The following is a 14,195-nucleotide window of genomic DNA, read 5'->3' on the forward strand; positions in this document are numbered from 1 at the left end:
CGCTTCTAGGGGCAGAAGGAATAACTCTTTGTCTTTGAAATGCTCCAAGATCATCTCCGAAAACATGCACTGTTTTTAGTTTGTTTTAAACTGTCATCATCTGAATAGAGAGGGGTGGCAGTGTCTAAATGCTGAACAGGTTAGTGAAACCAAAGTATTCATTAAGAATTGATGGCTGATTTTCACTGTACCCTCCTGATTCAGCAGCAAAGTGGAGAATTTTCTCTTTGGACGTCACTTATTTCCTTTTACTTATTCCCTACTATAGAGAAACACACACCCCCCACTCCAAGTAATACAAACATGTCTCTGTCTTCTCTAGAGATTCAAACTGGAATTGTTTTGTTTTGTTTCCAAAAGCAATGGAGTTGTGTCTCCGAATAGCTCCCAGGTTTTTCATGGTTCTCTTGTCAGTTCACACCACTTTTGACAAGAAATGCCAGCAGGAAGGTAGCTCTATTTTAATGATTTAGGATAGGAGCTCTTGACCCCCGCTGCATGTTAGAATCACCTGAAGCACTTCAACAAAATGGATATCTGGGCCTTATTCCAGACCAGCTCAATCATAATCTCTAGACATGGAGCCCCGTCCTGGTATTTTGTTTTGAAACTCTCAGGGGAATCTAACGGGAACCTGGACTAAAAACCACTTCGCCCAGTGAGCTGCCATTTCTTTGCGGCTGAGGATCAAATTCTGTACGAAAGGATTTCTATCAGGACACAAAGAAAGAATTAAAGATAAACTATTCCTGCCTCTTTCCTCTAGAGGAACAGCTAAGCTCCTGAGCCCAGATGTAATGTAACAACAACAAAAGTCACCTTACCGTTTCCCCACACCTCTAGCTCTCTTTCTCCCTAATTAGTCTTTCTGATCCAGAAAGGGTACCTTAAACTTGTACGTTCAGTATGTCTGACCCTCTGAGATCCTGGCTCTCATGACATTACTTGCTATAAATTGTATTGTCCATCAGAGAATACAGGAATCCCAAGGCGAATGCCCTTGCCAATTTCTGGAAACATTTTTAAAGTACTTTTGAGATTCTAAGGGCGAGTTCCCCACCGGTATGCACTTGATGGGCAGAGGAAAGTCAGTTCAAAGGAGTGGAGAGCAGGCTGACACTGAGCCCAGCTGGGGCCCAACTCCCACAGCACAGAGCTACGGCTCTCCAATCTGACATTCTGATTCGGTACATCTGAGGGGAAACCCTACGATCGGCATTTTTTAATAGGAACCTCAGAAGATTCTGCAACAGATGGTCTGCAGACCACCCAGGGAAACGGGGCCATAGACTCTTCTATGAAAAGCTTTCAGAGAAACCAGGAATATTTAGGTGGGGAAAGCGAAGTTGTCTTCAAATATTTAAAAGGTCTTCCTGTTTGGGGAAAATAAAAAAGTTAAATAGATTTTTTTTAAGCCCTCTTAAGACCCCAAGAGATAGAAAAATGAAATAGGGGTTGAAAATGTAGCAAAATTGATTTGGCCTCAATTTAGAGAAGAATTTCATAGCAATCAAACCGGACTGCCTTGGAAAGCAGCATTTCTAGATTCATCCTAGAATGACTGCCACTTAGCAAAGATATGATCAAGGGGAATCAAGTTTATGGTGGGCAGATGGCTCAGTTGCCGTGTCCCTTAAAATATGCATTCACTCAGGGTAATAAAACTCCTCACCGTCCTAAATGTGTATCTCTACAGCAGGATAAGAAAACGACAGCTCAACACTTGTGCATCATATTCACTAACTCAGTTTCCTAAACCACATCATTACCTCTTGAATATCTTACAGAAAGGAATCTTGAAACCAGCTTTTAAGAAATTCTAACCTAACCGGTGAATAGGGCCACCAAGATAAAATGCTGATCAACCATTTATAACTTTAGAGTGTAGATCTAAGCTGATCTAACACAGGGATGGCTACATAGATGGATAGATAGATGGGAAGGTGGAGAGAGAGAGACAGAGACAGAGACGCATTCACTTCTGGCTAAGACAGACTAAGCACTCTCCACTCCAACTCTCGCTGAAGGCAGCTTTAAAAAAGCTGCATGGAGTGGTTCCTTGAGGACTCTGAAAAAGAAAATGGCAGCAAGTGGTTTGGATAAGACCAGAATTTAAAGTATTATCAAACAGACAACTCACCAACCTTCTTCCCCTCTGGAGTTCCATGGCCTGAATTCAAGATGGCCCAAGAACTAGAAGGGGTCCTTGGCACAGACAGAAATCCAGACAAGTATTACAGCCCTGGTTCAAGACGTGCTAAAAGGGTCTCCTAAATGTTCACAAAGAGGATGGATGTCCCATTTTATTATTATTTTTTCTTTGCTCTCCCTAGGGCCTCAGTGGAGTGATCCTAGCGCAGTGGTGGCAAAGGCTGCACATGGATCCAGCAGGAATCCTCGACTTTGAGAAAAGAAAACTTCCCCTCCAAGCAGTGGCTTGGGTTTCAAAATAAGGGAAGAAGCCCCAGTTACCTCCATTCCTCCCCCCCCATCTGCCCCCCCTCCGTTGACCCCAAGGAAAGTGTGCAGCACAGCAGGAGGTATTATAGCTCCAGCTTTATGGCCAGAGGACTGAAGAAGGGGAGTGGAAGGAAAGTACTGGGGAGACAGCAGAGAGGGAAGAGCTTGAGAAAACTTGCTCCCTCCAGTTGTGGATGAACTCCCGGCTTCCCTGAGCTGCATGTGCAATGATCTGAGTCTGAACAGCACACACAGAGGGCGAGAAATAAATGACAGGATAGGGCCCCCACCCCTCAAGGCCCAGGCTGGCCACATGTAGGACACGCACGACAGATTTTAAAAACCATATTGACCTTGGAAGGCAACCCAAAGAAGTCTGGTCAAAACGTGTGATTTGAACCCAGTCAAGTTGAATGCTGCCAGAACAAAAATATCAACATGCTCTGTAGGCTTTCCACTAGAGCCAGAGATGCAAGGTGGTATCCGAAATGTCCTCAACATAACTGGAAATTTCTCAGCACACACAGAACCTGGGACAGCTAAACTGGCATAGGAAAGAGACAGGGTGAGAAGATACAGATTTGGGAATGATCTGACAGAAACTTTAAAGCCCTTATTTTATATAAGTGGTCTCCAACCAGAAAGGGCGGGCGACAGAAACACCCTTGACACAAACGCAAAGATAGAAAAGTCCCAGCAAAGAAATAAAAGACATAAAGAAGAACTTAAATGGAAATTACAGAACTGAAAACTGGAAGAACTGAAATACAAATCTCCTAGCTTGGTCTCAATGACAGAATGGAAGTGGCACAAGGAAAGAGTAAAGGTGAAGATCGAAGAACAGATACTTAATTCCAACAGAAGGGGAAGGAAGCAAAGAAAGGAGGGAGGGAGAACCGGAAGGAGAGGGGAGGGAAAGGAAGGAAAGATGGAAAGGAAAGGAAAGGAAAGGAAAGGAAAGGAAAGGAAAGGAAAGGAAAGGAAGGGGAGGCGGAGGGGAGGGGGAAGGAAGAGATCAATAGAGCATCAGGGAACTGTGGGATAATATCAAATGGTCCAAGGCTCGTATCATCTCACGCCAGAAGGAGACAGAAAAACGTGTGGGGCTGGAAAACAAATTTTGAAGGAATTATGGCTGAAAGTTCTCCAAATCTGGTGAAATATTACCTACAAATGATCCTGCGTGCGTGCAGCCTTGGGCCCGGCAGCCAGAGGATAGAGAGCGAACCAGTCAGGGGGAGCAGCCCCAGCCTTCTGGAACCGCAGCTGCACGAGACGGAGAGAGGCCCACCCCGTTTCGAGTTAGTTTGTCCCCTCTGCGCTTCCGTAGCCGCCGCTCCCATCGCCGCCCGCGGATTGGCTGGCGCTGCCACAGGTGGGGGTGGAGCTTCTCGGGATTTCCCAGGGTTCGCACTTCCCGTCTGGCTGCCGGAAGCCCGGCTCTTCCTGGAGCGTGCTGTGACGGCGTTGCAGTGCTCGCTTGCAGGGTCGTGGCCTTGCGAGGTGCGGGCGGGGGTGGCAACAGGGCGAGCTGGCCGCGGGCTCGCTCAGGGTGAGAGGTCTGCTCGCCTCCAGCCCTCTTGCTGCAGCATTTACCTGGGGCCCCAAACAGCTGCCCTCTGCGCGCACCTGCGCTTGCTCCTTGTTACCCGGGCCTGGGACCCCCGTCCTTCCAGAAGGAGCCCCAGGGACACGAGAGAATACGTATTTGGGGGGAATTCCTACCTGTCACGAAACGCTGCTTCTTGAGTCTTTGGATAACGTTTTCAGGGATGAATGCTAAATAAGGCCCTTTTGGTTTTCTGTTTATAGATTATTCAAAGGATTCTAATTTCTTCGATTATATTCCTAGGCACTTTCCCACCCCACTGCCAATGTGTATTGAAGGACTAGGAGGGTATTTTTAAAGAGTCCAAGAAAATCATCTTTTCGAAAGTAACAGCGTTTGTGCCTAAATATATAGACTTCCCAAATTTAAATAGTCATGATTTTGGACCATTCTGCCACCGAATGCTATCATTAGCACAAATAGCGGGAAGGTGGCTACATATTGAAAATACATGTACAGTCTTACGTGTTCATCATACATTCTGTATTATTCAGGAGATGCTGAGTGTCTATCTGCTTCTGGCTTTCACAGTGTGGCAGTTAATAAATGGGGTAAGGTCCTGGCTTCATCGTATCAGTGTGCATATTTGAATAAAATACCATAGGCAAGCTAACAAGCACAATTGTTCCCATATTGTTGCTTTGAATATGTAGGTATTTTTGTCTTTTATTTTTTTAGAGAGCGAGTGTGAGCAGGGGAGAGGGGCAGAGGGAAAGAGAGAATCTTAAGCAGGCTCCGGGCTCAGTGCGGAGCCCAACGAGGGGCAACATCCCACGACCCTGGGATCATGATCTGAACCAAAATCAAGAGTTGGAGGTTCAACCGACCCAGACGCCTCTAGATATTTTTTTCTTAATTCTGCAAATGGTGTTGGCCTGTAGTGATCTTTACAACACCATGGAGATTGAACCAATCACATTTCTCTTCAGATATACTTCACCTGGAGAAGTTCAGAGCCATCATATACTTCACCGTCAACTGAGTGATGTTAAAAATAGCCATATGGTTTAGGTATGAATAACCCCGCTCGTTGAGCATAACACTCGCTTCTTGCCTTGAAATATTTTGCAAATTTTTGAAATTTGGGCAAATAGGTCAGGTTTACAAAAGCAAAAAAAAGAAAAGAAAAAGCCACATGTTGACTCAGGTCTCGTTTTCACTCTGATCCGTGCTCTCCCAGCTGAAGTTAATAATTATACCCCTTATTTTCTTAAGCAACTTTTTAACTTTAAGAAATTACACGACTTGATGAGCACAGTTTATCTTTCGCAGGGTGGTTTGTTGGATGTCACAGTTAGCAACCCAAGGCCTGACAAATAAAGCTAAATTCTTAAAGTGAATTTTTGTTTATTCACGTCATGTCACTTTGGGTTCACTGCAAGAAAAGGGCACTAGCTACAAATTCATTCAGCGCACGAACCTGGGGGGAATTTTGTGAACTTAGTATTTTGCACTTCAGCTCTGTGGCGGAAGTCACATTTCCATGCCGGACACTCGGCATCTATGTATCGTTTCCGTTTCCTCCTTGTCTTTTCTCCTTCATCCTCTCCTTCATGCCTCCATCACACTCCCTCTGACCCACCTTTGGTCAGTTATCATCTTCCAAAATGTTTGAACTTGGTACTGAGAGCATGCGCATGCCGTCACTTCTCAAATACAATCAGGTGTGGTGCACAGCCAAGTTTAACAGACCACGGCCATTCTGTCATCACTATCACATGGGGTGCTCATGCGTCTGTTTATAGGCGTCCAGGCATGCAAATAATCCTCACCTGGCAGAAACACGGTCCACTAATTAAAGCTGGTGGAAACTACAACAATTTCACCGAGTCCCAGAAATCATATAACCTCTCAGTCTGTTTTGAGGCATTTTTCGCTAACATTGGTTAAATAGCTCTCATTTTTTAACATTTACCTTCCTCCCACCCCCCCAAGGGAGGATAGTACTATTGTAATTACACTACATTCTTCTGAGGTTCCATAACGAGCTATTATTTTGCTAATGGAATATTCAAGTAGTCTGTAGTAATTTATCAAATAGTCCTAAATCCCATTTTCTCAGTGTGAATCTTTTTGTTCACAGGTAAATTGATGTGTGGGGGGTTATCAAGGCTTTTTTGTAATTCAAATTATCCATTTCACCTCCCTTCACACACACACACACACACTATATATATATATATATATATATATATATATATATATGCATGTATGTATGTGCAGTTTTATAAGAGTTCTTACAAATATTTCGAATTAAAACTGTACAGACTGTGCAAGTGGTAATTTTTGCATTTTCATTTGTTTTATATTTTTTGCGTTTTGATACCTATTTTTGAAAATGCATCGAAACTGAGGCGGGGCAGGCAAACATGTAATTCGACTTTTTTCACACTACAGGCTGTTCTTTGTTTCACTACTGGCAGGAGAGCTCTATTTTAAATCAGATCCAGTGACAGGAAACCATCTCAGCTCACGCTCTCCCACTTTCCTTCACTTTACAAGACAGGAATTTAAACTGATTCAGTTCTCATTGATATGGACACCACTTTTCAGCACAGAACTCCTCAACGTCTAATGGATTGTGCACGTATTGATGAATATATAAGGGCCCTTGAGCAAGAAAACTATGCAAACAGACCCAAGTTGGAAGAAGGGTTTTAAACTCTTTAAGCGACAGCAACAACACAAGCAAACAAATGCAAATTACTCGTGAAATTAACCGAGCAACTGATTGGAGGGTTCCGGTTTTTGTCAAGGCAGCAAAATGGCTTGAGCTGCTCAGGTCATTATCTCACTGTTTGTGAGTTTGAGCCCCATGTCGGGCTCTGTGCTGACAGTTCAGAGCCTAAAGCTTGCTTAAAGTTTCTTTTGTCGTACTGCCGCTGCAGGAAAATGTCTCCGAGAAGCTAACCAAAATCACTAACAGGAAGCCATGAGAAGGCTGCAGGAGGTCTGAAATTGCAGCCTGTGGAAAGGATGAGGGGGTGCATCCTCCCAGGGGATTCGTATCGTCCCATGGATGCACTCCAAAGAGGACCTTGGGAAGACCAAGTGGAGGAAAGCCTTTCAGATTTGGCACTTGCCTTTCCCTTATGTTGTCTGCGGACAACTTCGCCTTCGTGTTCGCCAGAAAGCTGCTACGGCGGCTCAGATCACTAACGTGGTGTCCCTGAGAGAATACTGAGGCAGCAAAGAGGCCCTGCCTGAGTGATCAGATGTCAAAAACAGGTGAAGACTGACCCGCTGCCCTTGGACATTCCCTGTCCCCCTCCTCCCCCTCTATATTCATTCCCCAGTCAATATCAGCCCAGGGAGACAGCCTCCTCCTCCCGGAGCTGCATGACCATTAAAAATGGGGCAGGCATCACTGGCAGGATGAAAGTCCTGTGAGACAGCTAACAGTCTGGAATCCACAAAGTTCTGTGGTGCCTGGATACTCTGCACAAGGGCCTACCCCCCCACCCCCCCCTCCCGCATTTGTAAATTCTCCACAATTCACAGAGGCTGGAGCCTGACATTTCGTCCTTGCCCCAAACACATTTCCAGAAAATCAGGATCATCTTTTCTTTTCAGATGTCCCGCTGAAACAGAGTAGCCGACGCACCAGGAGAACACGAACTCACCAAAAGTAACTAGATGTCAAAGCCTACGATTAATCTAAAAGAGAAAGCACAAATCAGGCAACATATACCATCTACAGCAAAAATATTGGAAGGGACAGATTAAGAACTAAAAATAGTATGATAAATATGGAGATACTAGACAAGATCAGCCATATAAAAGAAGAAAAATGAGCCACAACAAAGTTCTCGGGACTATAAACATATAAAAATTTAGGAACTTTTCTCAAAATTAAAGACAGATGGAAGATCTTGGATTTAGAAGGACAACTGAGTAGCAAATCGATTATTTTTAATTAATTTACTTATTTTGAGAGAGAAGGACGGGGGCAGAGAGAGAGGGGGACAGAATCCCAAGCAGGCTCTGTGCTGATAGCTCAGAGCCCAATTTAGGACTCGATCTCATGAACTGTGAGATCTCGACCTGAACCCAAATCAAGAGTTGGATGCTTAACTGACTGAGCTACCCAGACGCCCCGCCAAAATGGGATTGCTAATGAAAAACTCACACCTAGACAGAGTACAGTTAAATTTAAGAGTACAAAAGACAAGGAGAAAATCTGAATACTGCTAAATAGAGAGCAAAGGAAGGAACTAATGCCCCAACTGAAAACAATTCTGGAGGATGTAATCACATTAGAAATGGACCCATCCAGAACAGGATGGAAGAAACAGAATCAGTTGAACGAGCAAATACTGTGGTTAACAGTTACTGTTGGCAAAACGTGAGAGCGAGTGAATCTAGAGCAAATGAAGAAGCATATATACAATAATCCAGAACTAAAAGTCAACATGATTCAATCTGATGAGGTAGCAAAAGTGAGTAATGAGACTGAATTAAGGTATTTGTCCTGTGAAGAAAAATGTCCTTTCAGATAGTTACATGCATTACTTGTTTTGTCAGAAGAAAAATGTATAAAATTCTTAAAACATATATACATATAAATGTGCGTGTGTGTGTCTACATAATACAACTTTAACATTTGCTACAAGAACATAATCGTCACCATGGGTCATTGGAGAAGGACAACTGCCACAATAATGAAAAAAGATGTCATGTATAAATTTTAAACAGCAGAGCAAATTACAATCTATCAAAAAGAAAAGCATAAATAAACAGAAGAAAAGAAAAACATGTGAAGTTTACATGAAAAATAAATACGAGTATAACAGCACTTGTTCACCTAGCAGTTACACTTATCTATAAAAGTGAGTGGGGCGCCTGGGTGGCTCAGTCGGTTAAGTGTCCAACTTCAGCTCAGGTCACGATCTCACGATTTGTGAGTTCAAGCCCCGCGTGAGGCTCTGTGCTGACAGCTCAGAGCCTGGAGCCTGTTTCAGATTCTGTGTCTCCCTCTCTCCCTGCCCCTCCCCTGCTTGTGCTCTCTCTCTCTCTCTCAAAAATAAATAAACATTAAAAAAAAAAAGTAAGTTAAACATAGGAGTTAAAAGGTATAGACTCTAAGAATGCATGCAAAAAAGCAAAGATTCAATCATTTGTAAAAGAAAAGAAAAAAGGGTGGATCAAGCAACTACGAGACAAAAGAGAACTGACAAAGTAATCTTACTACCTGACAAATATAACCAAATGTCAAAAAGGATGTTATCTACCCATAAGAGAAACACTAGAACAGGCCATGTCCATCCACTTATGCATTGTCTATGGCTGCTTCCTCGCGACTGTGGCAGAGCTGTGTATTTGTAACACACCAAACAATTTGAAAACCCTAAAGTAGTTACGCCCTGGTCTTTTACAGAAAAAGTTCACCAGCTCTTGATGTATTCAACTGAGTGCTACAAGGAGAGAAAGTGAGTGGAACAAAAATACTATTTTAAGAGAAGCGGAATTACACAAATGATACAATTTGTAAGTAAGAACATTTCAAAAGCTATTATGTCTGTCTTCCATATGTTCAAGGAGCTAGAGGAAAGACTGAACATATTAAGGGCACTGAAGACAGATTTTTTAAAAACGAAATTGAACTTATACCAGTGAAGACTACAATATCTGAGATGAAAAATTCGCTGGGGGGGATTCATGGCTGATTTGACATTGCAGAAGAAATTAGTGAATTTGAAAACATATCAATAAATACATTTTTTTAGTGTAGAAGATAAAAAGCTAAAAAAAAATGTCTACAGCATCAGTGAGTACTGCAAAGATACACACATGACTGGAGTTGCTCAAAGACAGGAAGCCACAGGTACAGAGAGAATATTTGAAGAAATAAAGGACACAATTTTCCCAAATTTTCTGAAACCCACATATTCCAAGATCCAGAAAACTGAATAAACCTCGGGTGCAAGTGACACGAAAACGACTCTGCCAAGTCACATCAGAATCAAATTGTTTAAAATCAGTGATAAAGAAAATCTTCAAGTGATAAAGAAAATGTTCTACATTTGGCTAAATGTAGAACAAAGTACATTTCATATAAAAGAACGAAGTGTCCCAGCGGATTTCTCATTGGATGGAATGCAAACCAGAAACACGAAAAGAAAAACTATCAACCTAAAATTATTTACCCACTGACAATATCTTTCAAAAACAAATATTAAATAAAGATTTTTCAAATATACAAGACCAGAAGGCAATAAAGAGCTTTGGGAATCACAGCTACATAAGTACATATAAAGATTTGTACGAAAATTATTTAAATATCTTTTAAAAAGGATCTGCCATTTAAAGCAAAATTAATAACAATGTGTAATATGGTTTATAACATATGTCAAAACAAAATATATAGTTACAACAACACAAAAACTCAGAAGGAGAAAATGGAAATACATCATTTTAAGTTTCTTATAGTATACATGAATTTGTGTAATATAACTTAAAGGTGGACTCTGGTAAGTTAAAGATGTATACTTAAAGACCCTTAAGTAAGCACTAAAATATCACATTAATGAGTTACAATGAGTGCTCCAACAAAAACAACAATGTGAAATCGTAAACAATACTCCGTTAAAAGGAAGGCGGAAAAGAAAAAAAAGGAACAAAGGAAAAATGGGACAAATAGAAAACAGATGGCGGGAGAATAGATTGTCAATAATCACATCAAATCTACGTGGTCTGAACTCCAGCTAAAAGATAGGGACTGTGTTGTATAAATTTATACAATTAATATAATATGTAGAGAATACCAAGTATATTTGTATGTTGCCTATCCATTTTATAAAGAAATAAGTTAAAAAGTAAAAAGATAAAAGAGCTGGTCTACGTGAAATAGATGAAAATGAATGATCAATATATGAAAATCTGTTTTTCTCTTATACATGAACAAAAACTTGGCTAGAAATGGAACTTTTGCACTGAGGTTATCACTCTGTGCTGTATGAACTGCTGACCTGGGGTTAGTTTAGAGACCATACTGCCTGCTGATGTGTTTTTCTTGGCTTGTAGAGTATTAACAGAAAAGGTGAATTTGTTGCTGGCTTTCAAAAATCTGGAGACTTCACATAAAAAGTCATTAATTCTGGCTTTTCTCAAAAGGCTAGCACAGTTGGCGCCCTGGGTAGCATTGTCACATAGCAATAAGGAGCTGGAGTTGAGTGGCCACTTCTGCCCTTCGTCTGCACCTGCACTCTTCAATTCACTGGGGCACTTACCTGAACTACTTCAAGACGCTTTCACAATACCGTCTGACTTCTATCCGCAATTGAAAACTGAGATTGTGAGCCCCGATGTTGCTTGATTGGTTTCTAGAATTTTGTGTGACTGAAAAAAACACTGTGAAACAATTCTGGCTTTTGTAGTTTGGTTTGTCGTGGCTTGTTTTTTTGTTTTGTTTTGTTTTGTTTTGTTTTTTTGTTTTTTTTTAATGCTCTGCCTGGATTAAGATTTCTTTAAAAGGTGAAACTACGGGTGCCTGGGTGGCTCAGTCGGTTGAGCATCCGACTTCGGCTCAGGTCATGATCTCACAGTCCACGAGTTTGAGCCCCTCGTCAGGCTCTGTGCTGACAGCTCAGAGCCTGGAGCCTGCCTTGGATTCTGTGTCTCTCTCTCTCTCTCTGCCCCTCCCCTGCTCATGCTCTGTCTCTCTCTGTCTCAAAAATAAATAAAAACATTAAAAAAAAAAAAAAGGTGAAACTACAAATATATGAAAAAAGAAAACGAAACAATAGAAACTTATATCTGTTTTTCTCCATTTACTTATCTAGTATATAATTTGTTTTGCATAGTGAAGTATGCAGCTTAGTAAGTTTGGCTTCCATTCTAATTTATTTATTACTTTTATTTTTGTATTATGATGCCAGGTAAGCATATGTTGAAGATATGACTTTAATATCTATCATCTTTTCTATCATTGTTTCCATTTCCTTGTTTTTTTTTTTCTTCTGGGTTCTAAGACAATATTTTATTCGTTATTAAAAGCTCAATTTTCTGTAATGTTGACACAACTCTTTATTGTTTCTAATAATTTTAATTCTGTGATTACATTTTAGTTTTTTAGTATATTAATAATAGTATTTATTGAGCACTTAACTATATGTGAAACACCATTTAAACGTTTTGAATATATTATCTCAATGATTTTTTCACCCAGAAATCCTATGAAGAATGTATTATTATTATCCCCTCTAAAGATGAAAATAATGAGGCTTTCAGAGATTAAGTAACTTTTCTAAGATAAAAGAGTTAGATAAGAGTGGCACCAGGATATATAATTAGGCATTTTTTTTTAATCCAAAGCCCATGCTCTTATTTAATGAGCTGCATGGCAAGTTCTCTTTATCTCTAAATGGTGAAACAAATATTCCAACATCTGGATCTAAAAGGTTATCCACCCCCATGTTGGCCTCAGTGGTGTTTCATTCCCTAGGAATATTGGGCAGAGATGCATTAAAGACTGAAGTGGGGCCAAAGGCTAGAACAATGTGTTTGGATTCCCCATCAAGGAGCTTTCCCGAAACAGAAGGGTGCTCTTGTGCCTCTGTGAGGCGATGGAGGTGGAAATCCCTCACCTTATTCACCCACACGGCTTTGTGATCCTGCCTCCAGGCTAAGCTTTCCCTAGTTGTCTCCAACTTTTTTGTCTGACACATTTTCGATGAGCACTTCTAGTTTCCAGTGTTGTTGAAACTGCCTCACGTTTCCCGTTTTCGTGATCGTTACAATGGAGGGACCGCAGAGGGGGAATCAGGAACTGCTGACTGCCAACAATGGAGCCAGAACGCCCTCTTCCATATTGAAGGAAGAGGGAGCTGGTAGATGTGCCGAAAACCCAGTGTGAGCCGATGGTCTTTTTTAAAGCACACAATGGACGATGGGCCTTTTGACTATAACTTCAGCTGGTCTTTGGAGGGCCGGTTTCTCTTTACTACTATCAGCTTTTCCATTGCCTTATCTCACAAGTATTGTATAGGAAAAAGTGCATATAAATTGTACAAATTACCTATATCGTACTGAGATGCTATTTGTGAGCAGTTTTTCCTTAAAAATCTTCACTGTTGTTCAACATCTTTAAGACTAAGTATAATTCTGATGTGATGACTTTAATTTTTTTTAATGTTTACTTATTTTTGAGAGAGAGAGAGACAGAGAGCAAGTGGGGGAGGGGCAGAGAGAGGGGCGACACAGCATCCGAAGCAGGCTCCTGGATCTGAGCTGTCAGCACAGAGGCTGATGCGGGGTGTGAACCCACGAACCGTGAGATCATGACCTGAGCTGAACTCGGACACTTAACCAACTGAGCCACCCAGGCGCCCCCTGATGCGATAACTTTAAATGATCAGATGTCTCTTCCGTGGTAGAGATTTGATGACTTCCAACCTTCCAAACTCTAAGTCATGTCCCTAGTGCACGTTAGTTTAACGAACGGCCTTTGTGGAAGTAACAGTAGCTAAATTATCAAATCTGTTAGAAATCCATTCTACCACGGTCTAGTTCTTTATTATACGATTTAGGGAGGGTAGGACACGTAGAAACAGAAACGGACAGAGTGTGAAATTTAGGCAAAAATGGTGGGCTAAAGCTTGAAATTAAAATTTCAACTAAAGCTTGGTTTAAGAAAACAAACTGAATCTAGAATGGGATTTTTTTGTATGCGTGTATACATGCTTTTGTGTGTGTTCTCTGTGGCCTATGAACATTCGATGAATTAGCTCATGGCCATGACTGCAGTATTTCTTATGGAAAGAATGGGTAGCTTGTTAGCATGATCTCATCCATCCTCAAGGAGCAGGACGTTGTTTATGTGCAAAGGCTTTTAACAATAATAATTCTGAAGAGAGGAAGTGTTGCCCAATGTTTCGAGTCAGCTGCCTGGATTCTATTTCTGGACCCATCAGCTTTTTGCGGGAGGTGTTAGACAGGTCACCCTTTCTTAGGACTACTGTTTCTATATCTGCCTCTGATTGGCATACTAATAGTTTCCACTTTATTACTTCATGGCTATTTTGCAAGTTTTTAAAAACTTTAGGTAAAGTAATCTGCAAAAATGCTTTACGGTCTTTGGAGAACCTCCAAACAAAGGAGGAAGTGTTACTTCTCTGGAGAAAATGTA

The 14,195-nt window shown here is 41.3% G+C and overlaps 1 long non-coding RNA gene across 1 annotated transcript in view; it reads right to left on the minus strand.

Moving 5' to 3' along the window:
* LOC131513709 (uncharacterized) overlaps nt 1–14,195 on the minus strand; it is a 157,546-nt gene that overhangs the window by 74,287 nt on the left and 69,064 nt on the right. The window lies entirely within an intron of this gene.

The sequence above is a fragment of the Neofelis nebulosa genome, chromosome 6 (assembly GCF_028018385.1).
Source record: "Neofelis nebulosa isolate mNeoNeb1 chromosome 6, mNeoNeb1.pri, whole genome shotgun sequence".
In the NCBI taxonomy this organism is placed as follows: domain Eukaryota; kingdom Metazoa; phylum Chordata; class Mammalia; order Carnivora; family Felidae; genus Neofelis; species Neofelis nebulosa.